Source organism: Podarcis tiliguerta (assembly GCF_965153285.1).
Source record: "Podarcis tiliguerta genome assembly, chromosome: 7".
Taxonomy (NCBI): Eukaryota; Metazoa; Chordata; class Lepidosauria; order Squamata; family Lacertidae; genus Podarcis; species Podarcis tiliguerta.
The window spans coordinates 48022321-48040764 of NC_139540.1; the positions used below are offsets into that span (position 1 = coordinate 48022321).

The following is an 18444-nucleotide window of genomic DNA, read 5'->3' on the forward strand; positions in this document are numbered from 1 at the left end:
CACTTCTTTGAAGTCTCTCAGCCCCACTCACCTCACAGAGTGTTTGTTGTGGGGGAGGAAGGGAAAGGAGAATGTTAGCCGCTTTGAGACTCCTTAAAGGGAGTGAAAGGCGGGATTTCAAATCCAAACTCTTCTTCTTCTTCTTCTTCTTCTTCTTCTTCCATTCAGCTGCAAAAGTTCTGAGAATAGTCCCCAGATTCTAAATATTTTCTTGAACTCACTTTGCACAGTGCAATATAGCAAAGAAGGCATTTCCACAAACCATCTTGGCTGTAAGTCCTGGAACTGCTCCCTGCCTTGCAGGCCTTTCCCCACCTGGCCTGCGTATCCTCAAACCCATTGAGGTAAAAAACCTGGGGATGCATCTTCCATGTCACATGACCCATGTGAGATCATGTCTCGGGGGGGGGGGGGGGAATCAGGGCAAGATTGCAGCTCAATGTCAAATGGGCACTGTACTCACACACAAAATAATAGGATGTCCCAGGTTTTCAGGACACTTGAGGTATGTGGGCCTAGGAGGGTGGAGCCCTGAGTGACTCTAGCTACAAAAAGCTGAGGCTGCTGAACAGACCTTTGGGCTTGGGGCATTGCTTATGGGGTTTTGTTGGGGGTGGGGTTGTTATTGATATTATTTTTTTGTATCTTTATTGTATATTTTATGATTTATGTGGCAGTGGTTCTGTTTGGTTGTGTACTTTTTGATGTTTTATTTATTGTTTATGACTACTTTTATCATGTTTGTAATTATGTATTTTTCATGTTGTATGGCACCTTGAGCATGGTTTTAACTTTGGAAAGGTGGCACACAAATAAGATGATTGATTGATATGCAGGATGCAACCCATATGTAGTTTAGCATGTCTGCCAGTCCCATGTCTGGGGTTGTGGTGATATTTCCAGTCACTGTACGTATGCCGAGAAAGCTGTGGCCGGTGATCACTTCTCAGAGGATGTATCCCCCAAAGAAAAAGCCCATGTATGGAGTCGTCATTATAAGATTCTGAACATGTGTGATGCACATTTTTGGCTATATGCAAGTGCCCTCTCTGTAGGGATTTAAAAAAAAACATGTTTAAGCAGCACCTGAGGATTATATTTTTTTAAAGTGAGGATAAGCAACTGGTCTCATTTTGCATCTTTCTTGTTGGAGTTAAATGGTTTGAGAAGATTTAACTATTTTATAGGCTGACCCACAAAATGCTTAAATTATACTCAGTTCAAATAAGTGATTTCTTCTGGATATAGAAATCCCTGAATTTCCCACAGCAGACTGGCTGCTCAGTTCCTTTGTTGTTTACCCATAACTTTTCCCCCAGTATCCCAAATGACAATATTCTTTTCCATTTTTAATGAACTATTAAATGTCAATATTAAGAGCTGGAATAACTTGCACAACATGCTCTGTTGTTTCCTACAACACACTAATTTCCTCCATTTGTCATAAATTAATACCCTTTTGAAAAATATAATCTCCTCTAAGCATTTTCTTATGAGCTTTTACAGAAATAAATTTCCCGCTCACTATGGTTTGCAATATTTCCCAGTTCCCAGTGCATATTGTGACTCACATTCTCAGTTATGTTAGATCTCAATAACATAACTTCATAATCGCTCTCAGCCACAACATGCCTGTCTCCCAATAATATAGGATCCTCTCTCCAGACACTAGATTTATATTTATTCACTACTGCAGGAACCACTCCCACAGAGGCATGATCAGAATGAAATCATTAGCCATGCACAAGTCTCTATTGCAGCAAAAAGTAATCTATTCTAGCCTAGTAATTTTGTAAATATAAATAAAATATGCAAAACTTCTCCATAGGTTGTAACATTCACCAAATTTCTATTAATCCCTCCACCTCTAAATTCATCTGAAGGAATGTTTGTTTCTAACTTGCCTTTGGACCTACCAAAGGTTTATTTATTTCTATAACAGCATTGAAATTATAGCTGCTAACTGAGGTAGCTTAGAAGGGAATTACTGAAATTCGTAGAGGATAGGTATATCAGTAGCTATTAAACATGATGACTAATAGTGCAATTCTAAGGCTTAGTAGTAGCCTGCAAGAAAGCCCTGAAATGAGGTGTTTGAGGCTAGCGACCTGCTGGATCCAAAGTGTGGATTCTCTTAAGAGACCCAATCCTTGGAGCTGTTGGAACAAAAAAAGCTCCCCCCCACCATTTCCTCCCTTGGCAACACAAGGGGCTTGGGAGGCAGTTCTGGTTCTGTAGTTCTATTCTGCCCCACAGTTCCCCAGCTGGTATTTAGGATTATTATGCCTGTGAAATTTCCGTGCCCTATAAGTAGTTCACTGCAGAATATTAGTTGTCAGTGAACAGACGCGCCAACTCTAGGGGGCCAAGGTGTCTTTGGGCCCCTCAATATTTGTTGGAAAGGGGTCTGGCCCCCTCAGTGTTGAGGGGGCCTGGCATGTGCTGTTACGTGCGTTGCACGTTGCACTTCGCAGCTTCAGCGGCTGGCTCCTCCAGACAATGTGTCCCACGTGCAATGTGCGCTGAGCCCTCTCAATCTTGGGCGCAACCTGGCGCCTCAGCCAGTGGTTGTGGGAGTAACAGCAGGTGGGGGTTGGTTCTTTTTATATTCTCCATCTAGTGCCATCATTTATGTCCGATAATGTCAAACTAAATATTGCCCTTCTTTGAAATGGCCTAGTGTCTTACATAAAGGACAAATATCTTTTGGAGGATTAACATTAGGAAAAAGTCCAGATTAAAGAAAAATCAATAAGGTTATACAACTGAAGCTCTGTAGCAACACTTCAAAGGCTAAGGCCAATAAGCTCCTGGCCACCAACTAATTCATGCTATTTTCTGACAAGAAGGTACAATTCTTAATAATTATGAAAACACATGAAGAGAGAGGAAGGCAGGGAGAGAGGTCGGGGCGGGGGGGGGGGGAGAGAGAAATTCTGTGAGTATTTTATGACAACCTCCCAAAACCTCAGACGCAACACAGACGCCTATTAATTTATTCCTTTGCGTGGCCTGAGAGTGCTGACCTCCTATCTAATCCTGCCCTTCAGGGTTCTTCATTTCCAGCACTGCTCAACCCAGTCAGGCCTGTTTAACAATTCCTTTTCTGAATTAGGCTCTTTGAAGAGGCCCACTTTCTGTTCAGTGACATGAAAGAGATACTGATGCTGATTATCAAAGGCATGTGCTCTAAACCACCAAGCGTCTAATGCCCTGGGGAGGTAATATTATCTCTGCCTTTGGATTTTACATCCTCCCATTGCAAAGAAATTGGTTGTTAACTTGTAGCTCTTCTCTGTAACCCCTTTCTCTCCCCTCCTTCTTCAAACCTCTTGCTAATTTTTCATGAGATATTAATCTGAAAGTAGATGAATTAATCGTTTAAGCAGGTAGGTCACACTAAGGCAGCATGTTATTTTTAATTCAATGCGCTAGGACTTTGAGATGAGTTGTACCAGAGTGCTTATGAGTGTTAAATCATAGAAACACAGAATTGTAGAGTTGGAAGGGACCCTGAGGGTCATCTAGTCAAACCTCTTTCCATGCAGGAATCTCAACTAAAGCTTATATAACAGATGGCCATCCAAACTCTGCTTAAAAACCTCCAAGGAAGGAGATTCTACCACCTCCTCAAGGAGACTGTTCCACTTTTGTACAGCTCTTACTGTCAAAAGTTATTCCAGATGTTTGGTTGGAATCTCTTTTCTTGGAACTTGAAGCCATTGGTGCGAGTCCTAGTCTCTGGAGCAGGAGAAAACAAGCTGGCTCCATCTTCCATGTGACAGCCCTTGAGATATTTGGAGATGACTACCATGTCTCCTCTCCATTTCCTCTTTTCCAGGCTAAACATACCCAGCTCCCTCAACTGTTCTTCATAAGGCTTGGTTTCTGGACCCTTGATCATCATGGTCAACCTCCTCTGCATACGTTCCAACTTGTCAATTTCCTTCTTAAATTGTGGTGCCCATAAATGGGCACTGTACTCCAGGCATAATCTGACCAAGACAGAATAGAGTGGTACTATGACGTCCCTTGATCGATACTTCGCTTGGTGCATCCTAGAATAACATTGTTTTGTTTTTTTAAGTTATTGGCTGCTGAATCACATTGTTGACTCATGTTAAACTTGTGATCTAATAAGGCCATTAATCCTTTTAACATGTACAGCTAGCAAGCTGGGTACCCCCTATCTTATATTTGTGAAGCTGGTTCCTCCTGCCTAAGTGTAGAACATTACATTTGTCTTTGTTGAAATTCATATTGTTAGTTTTTGCCCAGTTCTTCAATCTGTTATGGTGATCTTGAATCCCAATTCTGTATTCTGTGGCATTGGCTACCCCTCCCAGTTTGCTGCCATCTGCAAATTTGATGAGCATCCCTTTAATCCATTCATCCAAGTCATTTATAAAGATGTTAAACAACAGCAGGCCCAGGACTGACCCCACTTGTCACTTTTTCCAGGATAATGAGGAGCCATTAGTGAGCATTCCTTGGGTTTGGTCATAGTTACCACATCCAGCCCACATTTTACTAGTTTCTCCAACAAGAATATCATGGGGGACTTTGTCAAAAGCTTTACTGAAATCAAGATACACTATGTAGACCGCCATTAAACCAGCAGATTCCACACCTATATAAACAACTGGAATGATAGTAGGCATGATGAGCTTGTCTTGTGAGAAGAGGATGAAATATCTGAGCCACTATTACTTATGAGCAAGGGTGCAAAAGGGGATGTACTTTTGGAAAAGCAAATTCTGTAAGTAGGTATGAAGAAGAGTAAGTAACTTGGGCCATGGGGAGTGGGACGCAATAAAGTATAAAAGGTACATTGAAGCAGTGGGATGAGGGCAGTGGTATATTGAGGTACATTGAGGGAGTGTGGTAAGGGAGGCAATAAAGTATAAAAGGGACATTGAGTCATGAAGAAGTTTAGATTTTCACCAGTGTTTAGATAATTAAGTTATTCTAGTTAAGCCAATCAGATTGTTCCAAATAAGCTATTCTGATAAAACTGCTCAGGCGTGAGGTGGTTTTATTATATTTTATTGATTGATTTTACTGTATTGTTTTGTATTGTTTTTATTTCAATATGACCCCTGCTCCTCGAGATCACTTGAAATAAAGGGCAGGATAGAAACCAAATAAATACCGATTACAAGGCTAGTTGGTAGGATCTATGGGGATCAAATGCAGATCTCCAAGTTCAAAAACAATTGTCATACCAAGTTAGCAAACCTTTATGGTTAAGTACCACATGACACACTCATGGGGAGGCAGTTGCCACGGAGTGGGTTGGGGGAGATGAACTATAGTGTTCAGATTCTGAGATTCAATTTCTGTCATCCCCAAATTGTGACAATCACCTGAGATTGGAATCCGTACTTACAGAAGTATGTAGGTAGGCAATACATGTCTCACAAACCTCTTGTAGCCTCCAAAGCAATATGGTATGATTATCTGTAGCCTCTTTTCAGAGTCCAGTTATTCATCATTTTTTGGGTGTGGGTGTGTTAAGATTCTGTTTCACATGGTTGTAAAAAATAGCTGTGTAAAATGCAATTTGATCAGATGTCTGCCTTAATGTCTGCCCTGAGAAGTTCCCTCAGAAGGTTAAGATACTGAGGTATGTTGCATGAGTAGTTTCCTTCTTATTTGCTTACAACATGTTTTATTACTTACCCACTATTTTCTAATATTACTTAGCCAAAAATACATTTTCTTTTTCTTCAGCAAAATGTGCATTCTTCCCTTATCAGGGCCATATGGGAGCCCAGATTAATGTTGGATTGTTTAACACAAAGTTATTTTGAAGAATTGGCATACAGAATATTCATCTGAAATATGTCAAAAATCTCTTTTAGCAAATGTATAGTTCAAAATTGGGCCACATGGAACTTTACCAAAAGACGTGTATCTGGGCACTAGTTAAGCAACTAGACAGAAAACTGAGATTTAGCCAGAAAGTCTGACAAGAAAGCCTTAAAGTAGGAATAGAAAACTTTCAGATGCTAATATATTTTATTTATTTTACTAATTGCACATTTGGGTATCCAGTGCTAGTACACTGCATGTATAGTTTTTGTGTGCAGTGCCTCTGGTTGTGGACACAGAGAAACACCCTATTCCTGCCTCTCCCCATATGAACTGACCTGGAACCTGCAATCATAATCTGAGGCTCTTCTTTGTGTGCCTCCTCTACAAGAGGTCTGGAGGGCGGCAACACAAAAATGGGCCTTTTCTGTGGTGGCTCCCCATTTGTAGAATGCTCTTCCCAAGGATGCTTGTCTAGCACCCTCATTACATATATTTAGGTGCCAGGTGAAAACGTTTCTCTTCAACCAGGCGTTCAGCTGATTAACTTTCTATGGCTTTTTAAATGTGTTTGTGGGAGGAGGGTTATTGGCTTGTTTTTGTTTTATTATGTATTTTGTACTCTTCTTTTGTATTTTTCTGTTGTGAAGCGCCATGGGATCTTCGGATGAAGGATGGTACACAAATCATAATAATTATGGATTTGGAGTACAGTGTGAATTCCTTTTGAAATCTGTGGGAGTTCAGTACTGTCTTTTAGTTCAATAAGCTATGGTCTGGTGCAGGGCAGCCAAAACCTGTAGTCCTCCTAATGTTGTTGGACCAGAATGTAATATGGACCACTGATATATAGGAAGCATATAACTAATATATAGGAAGCAGACTGTTCACATTAAACAACAGTATGGATGAACCCTTCCTTATCAACAGCCACACTCTCTGTCACTTCCCGTGATTATTTGTCTAGATACACCGGGCATCAGTTTTCTACCAATTCCTACTTCCTTTCTTTGGTTGCTGGCCTAAGCTGAACACCAGCTTATATATTCCTGTGTCATATACATCTATTTGGATTCCTGCCCCAGGCTGGTTGTTGACCTACAGCACATATATATATAGAAAGTGGTAAAAGGTAAAGGTAAAGGTACCCCTGCCCATACGGGTCAGTTGTGTCCGACTCTAGGGTTGTGCGCCCATCTCACTTAAGAGGCCGGGGGCCAGCGCTGTCCGGAGACACTTCTGGGTCACGTAGCCAGCGTGATGAAGCTGCTCTGGCGAGCCAGCACCAGCGCAGCACACGGAAACGCTGTTTACCTTCCCGCTATAAAGCGGTACCTATTTATCTACTTGCACTTAAGGGTGCTTTCGAACTGCTAGGTGGGCAGGAGCTGGGACCGAAAGACGGGAGCTCATCCCGCCGTGGGGATTCGAACCGCCGACCATGCGATCGCCAAGCCCTAGGTGCTGAGGTTTTACCCACAGCGCCACCCGTGTCCCGTATATAGAGTGGTACCTCGGGTTAAGTACTTAATTCATTCCGGAGGTCTGTTCTTAACCTGAAACTGTTCTTAACCTGAAGCACCACTTTAGCTAATGGGGCCTCCTGCTGCCAATGTGCCACCGGAGCACGATTTCTGTTCTCATCTTGAAGCAAAGTTCTTAACCCGAGGTACTATTTCTGGGTTAGCGAAGTCTGTAACCGGAAGCGTATGTAACCTGAAGCGTCTGTAACCCGAGGTACCACTCTGTGTGTGTGTGTTTGTGTGTGTATGAACATGTAGATTCTACAGGTACTGTACACATTTATGAAAATTCCAGCTATAATCACACAGCTGCTGCTGTATGCACAATCTTTAAGATAACATCTGATCCAGCTGTTTTACTGTGGTGGCTTTGAAGCTGCATAGCCCGTTGGCTTTCTGGAGACAATAAAACATATTTTATTTGTGATTTGCTGCATCCTGCCTGAAGTCATACATTTCTTGTAGCAGCGATATAGTAGCAAGAGGTTACACACAATAACAGTGTGTCTGTTTATTGTGCCCAAGATGCCCCAAGTATACAGATGCAACACATTGGTGGCCTAAACCATGTGTCCAGTACCCTTGAAAGACTCTAATTATGGCATAGACAGAAAGCAAAGCTTCAGCTTTTACCAAAGCATAGTAACATGCTAGAATTAGCATCCTTTCCAGACCAATGAGTGTGTGAAAAGGGGAGATCAGAATTAAGCCTTCTGCCATCCTTCTCGACTACCACACTTTTAGCTCAATGTCCAACGAAACTGAATCACCTCGAGGTTAGTATATCTCTTATTTAGCTATAGCAATCATTACTATAACTTCCTACCCCCCCCCCAAAAAAAAGAGTGTGGGGAGATGTTGGATCAGGATGGTTTGATAATAATGATAATCATCATCCGCTCTTGGGGTCATAGGTTATACTTGCAAGTATAAGTATTAAGTATAAGTATGCAAGTATTAAGTAAGTTAAAAGTGATTACAAGATCCATATATTCATGCATGGGTAATGAAATGATGAAAGGAGCTTGTTTCCAGTCAAGCAACCAAAAAAAAGGTCACCTCTCACCTTTACTTCTGATGTCTCATGATTGCTTGTGCTGAAGGAGTTCATGATTTTTTTTTTAGTCTTTGTTAAAATTCACTAGTATTTTAGTGTGTATTTCTCCTAATACACACTATTTTTTGCATGCAATTTTGCCTAGTATGCACATTTTCCAAGCAATTTCCAGTAACAGAATGCATTTTTGGTTGCCGTTTCACTATAACAGGTATTTTAATGCACCCTTTTATCTAATATATGCCTTTTTGTACACATTACAAAACTGCATTGCGAAATGAGAATTTCAAAGATTTCTTCAATTCAAGGATCATTTCAAGAAGTGCAAATTAGGTAGGTTTGCATTAAAATATGAACTGAACCAATTTCACCCACATCTCTATAACTTTTCGTGTCTGTGTGATGGCTTCATGTATTTAGTTGTACATACAAAGGCTTTATCGGTACAGGTAGCACCTTGCTTGAAGGCTATGGGGCAGGATCACTCAACACATCCTTGTACCCATGTTCTATAAGACTGGAGTGATATTGCCTGATACTCCATTAAAAATCATATACTTCATAAAACAACATTTTCAAAAAAATTCACTAGCTGCAAAATGTGTACGTTTTTATTCATCTGTTTTAGAACCTGTCCTTTGAGCATAATTAGATGAATGGAGATAATAATAATAATAATAATAATAATAATAATAATAATAATAATATCAAATCAGTCTGTTTTCCTCATACAAACACTCTTGGTTAGTTTCTTTGCCAGATGTTTTTGAAAGCCTGTATTTTTGAAGACTGTGTATTAACATGGCCAATTGGATCTGTTTGCAAGAAATAGTTTCTGAACCCATTTCCCCATTCTCAATCTTTTGCACATTAAAGTACAGAATCGTCTTTGTTTTATTTAAACATGGAGTTAAGAGAAAGCTCTTTCCCCTCCAGCTACAGCATCCAACCATAGTTTAGCAATGATCAAAGAGATGCTGGTGGTCTAAAGCCTGGATTGTTCTATTTTCCCAGTTGTCAACACTTGCCTAGCATATCCTATCGCCCAATTCTGGGTTGTTGTTTTTCTCAGTAGAAATTTTGCATACAAAGCAAGAAATGTAGCTTGTGGTTAGGGAATAATACCATTCTTTTTAACCATCCTCAGTCAGCTATTTCAGTCTTAAGCAACCACATTTCAACATTGTTTGCATGGGCATGTTATGACATATATACATGGATAACTTAAAACTGATTTTAATATATTAAATTGGTTTATTCCGCCCCCCCCCCCACACTTCTTTTCCACAAAGCACATAGTTAAAACTAGAAATAATATAAATAGTTAAAACTGCTGAATTTGTTCTCACAAGATGTACTGGTGTCCACCAACTTCAATGGTTTTAAATGTGAATTAGACTATGAAGATACAACTGCCAATGGTTGCTAGCTATGATGACTGTGCTCTAATTCCACTATCAAAGACTGTATGCTTCTGTATACTAGTTTCTGAGAATCACAGGTATGGACACTCCTGTTGTATTCAGGTCCTCCCTGCAGGGTTCCCATAAGTTTCTGGTTGGCCACTGTGAGAACAGGATGTAGGACTAGACGGTCTGATCCAGCAGCTGCTCTTGCGTTATTATCAATGGTTGATGTTTGAGACTTTTTATTGGGGATAATGGATGGGTTTTGAGTTACAGCTTTATTTTATACGCACTTAGCTGATGCAAGGAGTAGCACTCAACTAAATCTTTACTCAGAATAGACACACTGAAATTAATGAGCATAATTAAGTTAGGTCCATTAATTTCAGTAGGTCTACTCTGAGTACAACTTAGTTGAAGACCACCCGAAGTGTTTTAACCTTTCAACTAATTAATGATGTCTGGTTGGTGTTCCCCTCCCCTCCTGATTTCTGCATCCACTTTGTTCATTGTGACATGCAGCTGTAGCAACACAATTATGCTGGCATTGTACACTACAAAGTATACTATGTTCATACAATGTTGCATTGGGGTTTCTTCCAGTTGTTACCTGGGAAGCTCAGTGGGGTGTGTGGGAAGGATTGGCCTGTAAATCTACGGTACATTTCTTTTTTTCTTTTAAGAACTACAGTGGTTGGGGTTTTTTTTTTTTTTTGTCATATATATTTGACAATATAGAATTGGAAGGGGCAAAATACATGTAGCACAATCATTCACTTGTTGAACTGCAGGTAATTCTTGCTGCAACCCTCTTTCGATACATTTATGATATAGCTTCCAATATAGCTCATGTCAGTAATGTTTGTAAAGAGAAGCAACCATTGACTCATCGTTAGCAACATTCACTAATTTATCCATTCATCATTCCAACATGTCTGAAAGTGGAAGGTCAACTGACTTCTGCCTCCCTATTACAGTGGTACCTTGGGTTAAGAACTTAATTCGTTCCGGAGGTCCGTTCTTAACCTGAAACTGTTCTTAACCTGAAGCACCAGTTTAGCTAATGCCCCCCCCCCCGCTGCTGCTGCGCGATTTCTGTTCTCATCCTGAAGCAAAGTTCTTAACCCAAGGTACTATTTCTGGGTTAGCGGAGTCTGTAACCTGAAGCGTATGTAACCTGAAGCGTATGTAACCCAAGGTACCACTGTATTAAACTTCCACTATTTAAGGAAGAGTTAGTTTTAATATATGCCTTGGAGAGTAGGTAAATATGTGCATTTGGGAACTAAGTTTGGAGTAGATGCCTCTTTGGGTACTTTAAACTATCCAAGCCTGGATAGCTCAGATGGTTAGAGCATGGTGCTGATAATGCCAAGGTTGCAGGTTTGATCCCTGGATGGGACAGTTGCATATTCCTGCATTGCAAGGGTTTGGACTAGGCAATCCGCAGGGTCCCTTCCAACTCTACAGTTCTATGATTTCTACAATCCTTTTTTTCAAGGCAGGCTCTCCATCTACAGTGTACTTGTTTTTGTTTTTGTTTTTTTAAATCTACATACTGGGTGATTGTCATAAGAAAAACTCTCTCAAGCAGTGGCTTATTTAAAGGGAAGCACAGCTTTTTCTGACATGTATTGTAGTTGTCCAGTTAAGAAACCATAGCCCTTTTATAACCAGAGTGATTCTAGAACTGAGCAAGCCAGACAGTTTGAAGGTGGAGCCAAACCATAGCAAAGCAAGCCAACAATTTGAGTCAGGTCGATGAAGCTGACTAAGTGCATATGAGTGCTCAAAAGAAAATACATCATTGATATATGAGGTCATTGCGACCGCCAGATGAGAATGCCAGAACAGGCTCCCTGCCTTGGCTCTGCTGTGCTCAAGCATATGCAAAGCAGAGTCTTGGGCCAGATTTTCAACACTGAACGTGATCTGGGCTTTCCTCAATGTGAGAACCTTGCATGGATGTGTGGGGTAAACAGCTTGCATTTCATAGACCCCAATGTACCAAACAGCAGCCAAGTAATGAGACTCCACAGCTTACAAGTTTGATTCCACTAAATTTATGTATCCCTTGGGTATCATGAGAACAACTGACTTGCCAACTGGCATATTCAAACCCAAGCCCTATGGTTTTCTTAGTACATTCTAAAGGCCTGATCCTATTACCTGCTATACTAGCTAAGTAAATGTTAAGGATCTGGTGTACAGCAGCTGCTATAAGGCTACAACAATGTCATGCTCTATCATTGCAGTGCCATACTAACTTGACCCACTGTCGTGATCGCTTAACGGCAATCCCTTAACGGGAGGAAGAATCTCAAATTGTTTCAGTAGAGTGTATCATCAAATATTCAAATAGACCAAGAACCTTAAAAATTGCAACTCTGAAGACTTTTGTCTTTTCAGATATGGGAATGCTATGAGCTTTGCCAACAGTAGGTTGTGTGCAGTATTAAAATTAGATCATGAACCTTAGACATTACAGTTATGGAGACTTATTTGTCCTCTCAAACGCAGGATTGTTATCAACTTTGCTAATATATATTCATCAGTGTGATCTTAATGTCAGCTTAGGATAGATTCCCATGCTTCATTGCTGAGATGGTATGGACCTCCCACACAATTGAAGCCACTTTTGTTTTCATTTGGGCAGCCACTGGTTTCAAAGCAGTCCTATGTCGGTGGGGGGGCAGAATTCTATGTTTGCCTATAATAAACCGGCATTTTACTTAGTAGAGCTAAGAAACCCAACTGAGTAACAAAAATACTGGTTATGGTGGTTTACAATTAGCATTGAGGCAACCCTAAAGTCTCTTACCATCTAACACATTTCAGAATAAGACTGATGTTTTCATTGACTTCAAGATAAATGAAACTAACAAGTCCAATTTGGCAAAGTATTGTCAGATTTTTAAAAGCCTCAAGCATAAGAGCTGTTGGGATCTGGGCTTGTGACTTGCAAGTTATTGCTAACATTAGCTATGTTAATCATTTCACTCTTGAGAAAATGACAGGAGGGAGAACTTTGGCTGATCTTTTGAGTTTTTATAAATCCCTGTTGGTTTTGCAGTCCCCTCTCTAGATGTATAATTACCCGCCTGGCTCCTATTTTGGTATTGTTTTATTGTTTACTCTTCTTTAGTTCAAGTCACCAAATCTGAGCAAAACATTGCCTCCTGTTGTGTTGCAAGCTTTAAGAAAGGTCAGATTTGCAGGAGCAGGGAAGCTTTGAATTACTTGCTGGTGTTTAAAGATGATATAGGAGAAAAGATCATTTCAAAGCCTCTTGCTGTGCGTTTCTTAATTAAAATTCTTTCTAAAATATAAATGTGGGGAGAAGGGAGGAGTAGGACAGACTGACTTCTCTTATTTGTTGAGTTTGATTTTTTAAATCATAATGGAGTTTTGATCATTTATGCTGCAAATATTGGTGCAAAGGAATGGCAAGTACAATAATCAACAACTAACTTAGCACCAGATGTGATCCTGCACTCAAAAGCAGCTTTGCAGACAAAGAGGAAACTGAAGTTCTATATTCAACCCAGCTTAAAGTTCCATGGATTTCAACAGGAAAGAGTTAAGCATATGTTTAGCAGCTCACTGAGCATATTAGGACTTAAATGTGCTTAAATCATACAAATTCCTGTGTATTCCAATGTGGTCTTCCAATCCTGCAATTCGCCATTTACATAGTATGTATCTGCAATGATTTAGTTAAGAGGAGTAAATTTATTCAATAAATAGAGCCTAATGTCAGGAACAAATGACCTCTACCATACTGATTTTTTCCAGCTACATATCCCTTGCATCTGCTGACCTGCTAGAACAAAGCTTTCCAAGCTAGGGCTTAGGGACCTATTTCCATATATGCTCTATCTTTTTTCCATATGGTTTACAAAGTGCCTCTGAGCAATTTGAACACAATGCATAATGTTGCTGGGGGTAGCTGAGTCTAGGTTCTCGACCATTGACTTTTGGTCTCCAATAAGTGTTAAGCGTTGCCAACAAAGGTCCGTATAGTAAAAGCTATGGTTTTCCCAGTGGTGATGTATGGAAGTGAGAGCTGGACCATAAAGAAGGCTGATCGCCGAAGAATTGATGCTTTTGAATTATGGTGCTGGAGGAGACTCTTGAGAGTCCCATGGACTGCAAGAAGATCAAACCTATCCATTCTGAAGGAAATCAGCCCTGAGTGCTCACTGGAAGGACAGATTGTGAAGCTGAGGCTCCAATACTTTGGCCACCTCATGAGAAGAGAAGACTCACTGGAAAAGACCCTGATATTGGGAAAGATGGAGGGCACAAGGAGAAGGGGACGTCAGAGGATGAGATGGTTGGATAGTGTCTTCGAAGCTACAAACATGAGTCTGACCAGACTGCGGGAGGCAGTGGAGGACAGGGGTGCCTGGCGTGCTCTGGTCCATGGGGTCACGAAGAGTCGGACACGACTAAATGACTAAACAACAACAACAAAAGTGTTAAGTGAAGACAATGAAGTACGGTCATCATTGGCCAGGGAGTGGGGGAAGAATACAGCTTTGTAATCCTCCCAGAGCATAGCATATCTGTGTCAAATGTATGTGTGTAGTATAGCGGAGTGAGAGCACATAGAGGATGGTAGCTGACTAAACTATACTCCAAGTAGACCCATTCAAACAAATTCAAACATTACTAACTTAAGTCCACTGGTTTCAATGGCTCTAAGTATGCCTTAATTGGATGCCAGCCATAAAATCCATTATAGTAATACAGAGAACAGATAAAATCCAAACATATTTAGAGGAGATTTTATCAGCTGTGTTAAGCAAATACATCTCTTGCCTGGTTCTAGGAAAAAGCAACTTAAAAGGCAAAACCCTAAGCAGCCTAACAATGGCTTTCACTCATGTGTAAAATTTGCAAAGGCCACCTGTCAAATCTCTGGTGGAAAACAGTATTTTTTAAAAAAACATGGTAGCTGGCTGGTTGCCATATTGAAATATTGAAGTGTCTGAGAATTTGTGAGTCTTTCTTCAAAGAGTATCCTTCACCTCTTCAGTAACTAACAAATGTGCTGGCTAATAGGTATGAAGACAGCAGGCAATCACAGGTTCTTATTGACAATAGTTAATTTTACCTTTAAAAAAAAGTTCACTTTTTCACCTTAAATAGTCATCACTGATTGTCTGTGATATACACATACACCATGTACATATGATTATTATAAATGTATTGTATGAATTCCTTCCCTCACTCAAGCCTACAATTTCCTAAGCAGATCACAAATGGGTGCAACTGGAAACGGAACTTTGCACTACTTGGTTCACATCCTTTCAGATAAAAATACAAGAATTTCAGTAACATTTATTTGATTATATCCACTTTGAATTTTCTGCACAAAAGTGTATAGGCAAAAGTAACAATAATAATTCTTCCACATTACTTTATCTGTGCTCTTCTGATGCCTACAAAAAAAGTTCTTGTTTAGGCATGGCTAACCAGATGTGTAAACCTGACATGTTTTTTAATCTGTAATTTTAGCTTGTAGTGTCATTTTAACTGTTGATTTTATTCTGATTTTTCAAAACATCAGATTTTATTGACAGTTTTAATGTTCATTTTATATTATTTATAAACTGCTTAGAGGTTGGATTTACAATTAAGTGGTATACACATTTGCTTACATGAATAAAATAAATAAATTACATTTGCCTGCTAGAGGCAACTTAACTTCATTTAATTTAATGCATTTATAAATGTAGATGATTGCCATATGTTGTTTGAGGATAAAAGGGAATTAATATTTACTATGGCAAACCTGTCATTATTTACAGTAATAAGTCATATTTAAAACACAATCTTATAGCCAGCTGTAGAGCCATAGGTTTCAACAAAAGCCCTGCGGTGCCAGGAGAATGCCAGATATGCTGCCACCATGACAGATACACCAGCAGAACTGCTCAGATACACTGGGAAGAGTCATATGGGAAGAGATACATATGGGAAGAGTCATGGTTGTGTCATGGGCAACACATGGTGTGTCTGTTTGTGAGAGGAAGCAGACCATATTCTATACTCCTTCAGTTCATTGCCATATATGGTGCAACTTCACAGCAATCATTTCTCCATCAACAGTGTAACTTTCCATCAGAATGGACACAAAGCACTTCCTCTCATATTTCCTCTCATATGCTTCTCATGCCATGGGTGTTCCCACACTTGGGCAAGCTTGAGAAGCCCCAGCCTACTTCCCAACAGCAGGAAGGAGCAAGCTTTCTCCATCTTTACGTGGCAGTCTTTGCTTTCTCTACAGCTCCAAGTACCTCAGCAGGACCAAACTCAAAAGCTCTTCCCACCCTTTCCAGCTCCAGACATGGAACTGGGGAAGGAAACAGGACATTGCCCCTGGCCGCATGTTTTGTCTTGGTTGCTGGGCCAGCAAAATCCTGTGGCTCTCAGCAGTGCATGCTGCTGTTATCATCGGCACATGTTGATGCCTATGGATTTCTGCCAAGCTATAGCCTACATTGCTTGGACTGCTCACTTAGCAAACACACATTTTTGTGTGCTCAGTCACACGGAGGACAGTAGGTGTTCTGCAACACTCCCACACGTCCATGGGGTCCCATAGTATCATAAGAACTTTTGTTCCTAGACTGACATGACTCTGAATGCTTCCAGGACCTTTGCTAACCCCATGAACATTCCAGCATTTTGCAGCCTTTCTGCCGCCCCTTTTTGATTTCTTCACAAGTGGCGCTGGTTGCAGGGAATGGGCAGTCTGTGCCATATAAACTACAGCCTGCCCAGAAGAAGTCTCCTGGCACTGGCCTCTAGTTGACATAGTAAATATGCAAGAACCAAAAGGTATCTAGACCAATGTTCTTGGGTCTGCAGATGTTTTTGGACTATTGGATAAAATTACCAGGGAAGATAGGAGTTGGAGCCACTGGCGGAGGAAGAGGAGTGCGGGGGGAGTGCACCGCCCCTGGCAGCATGATCCTGGCAGGGTGCCATCGTGGCTGCCCCCCGCCCATGCTGGGCACCACGACCCCGTAGGCAGCGCATCCCAGGATGCACCCCCACCCCCAGGACATGCACCAGCCCCGCCCCGCCTGCTCTCTGCCCCCTGGTGCTGGAGCATGAAGCTCCGCCACTGGTTGGAGCCCAGCCACACTTGAGGCCCCAAGGTTGAAGAGCCTAGCAAGATCTCAAGGTATAGTGGACCCACCACTTGTGCAAGGGTTTGGTTTCAGGGGTCCGCATGCAAAGGAAAAATTCTGCAAAGTCAAGAACCACCTGGAACTGCTTCCCTGCGAGGTGGAAGACTGTTTTTAGGGTTGTCATATTTTGAAGAGCAAAAAAAGAGGACACATTTGCCGGCTTCTACTTTTAAGTATGGATCACTATGACGACTCTCATTTTGCATGCGTCCTAGAAAAAGAAGACATCTGGCAACCCTAGACCCGGGGTCTGGGAAAGAGGCGTGTGGGCTCTGGGATGCCACCAGAGCCCTTGTGCCTCCTTCCCAAAGCCCCGTGTCTCACTTACCTGGTTTTGGGGAGGCAGCATCCAAGGGCTCAGGGATGCTGTCAGAGCCCCCCCCCCTTAAAGTTCAGTAAGCAAGAAAAACCTGCTGGGTGCACAGGTGGGGGGGGGGTAAATAAATGGAGAGCAGAGACAGCAGTGGGTTTCCCTGGCTCTCCATTTATTTATTTATTTATTCCACGCCAACACACATAAGGTTGTGATGGGGCAAGTAAAGCAAGGGCAAGTTGTGGGCTTACTGTACTTCTTGAACTATGGAAACTACTAATTGTTCGTGAACTTAGTATGGATAAAGTACACTGCTACAATATATCATTTTTATGGCGTTCAAACCACTTTGGGTAGAGAAATGTAGGAAGGCTATTTACAAAATGAAATTAAGTAAATAGGACCCACCAGAGGTACATGGCAATTCATCTCCAGTTTTGGGTGAACAGATTTATCTGCTGAATTCATCAGCTTGATTTTGCCTATTTCTAGCATTTTCATCTCTAGCTATACTTCCTGTGCAATTTCTTATATTTGAAATATTGACTTGGTGAAACAAAATTCCAGATAGGTGTGGAATTCTGGACAGGCCAAGGCCTGGCAGTGAAACTCTGCCCTCAAGTGGAACCATTAAAAAAGACTTGGCTAAATGAACAGTCCATATGACAATTTTCTTTTCTTAATGTCCCTTACCCATCCAGAGACAGCAGACTTTGAGAAGTTTAAGCAACACGTGGGAAAGTGACAACTTTGTAATACAGTACATCTCTACCAGGGTCATTGAGGATGTCTGATAACAAACAAACAATAATCACCCAGGTTTCTGAACCAAAAATAAAGAAATGCCCCCCTCTCTGCTCACATTTGCTCTTCTTTCTGCTTTTATACTATGAATTTATGTCTCCTACAACAGAAAGAAAACCTATTGTTCGAACTGTTGGTGTTCTTTGTACAGTGTATATGAACTACAGATTTAAGCCTTTAGTATTGTGGAAAGGAATTTTATCAATTTATTTATATATGTTCTATAATCCAGTTTTCAGTTTTCAGTTTGGCAAACAGTATTAATTTTTACTGCCTTTTCCCTTTAAATATGCCATTCACTATGTATTCTGCTATCAAGAGC

At 40.9% G+C, this 18444-nt stretch overlaps 1 protein-coding gene across 1 annotated transcript in view; it reads left to right on the plus strand.

Moving 5' to 3' along the window:
• Nucleotides 1-224: 224 nt before the first annotated feature.
• Nucleotides 225-18444, plus strand: part of NAPG (NSF attachment protein gamma) — a 51425-nt gene continuing 33205 nt past the window's right edge. Inside the window, exon 1 of the mRNA XM_083450227.1 lies at nt 225-487. The gene's annotated coding sequence lies outside the window, so the exon portion shown is untranslated. The remainder of the gene's footprint in view (nt 488-18444) is intronic.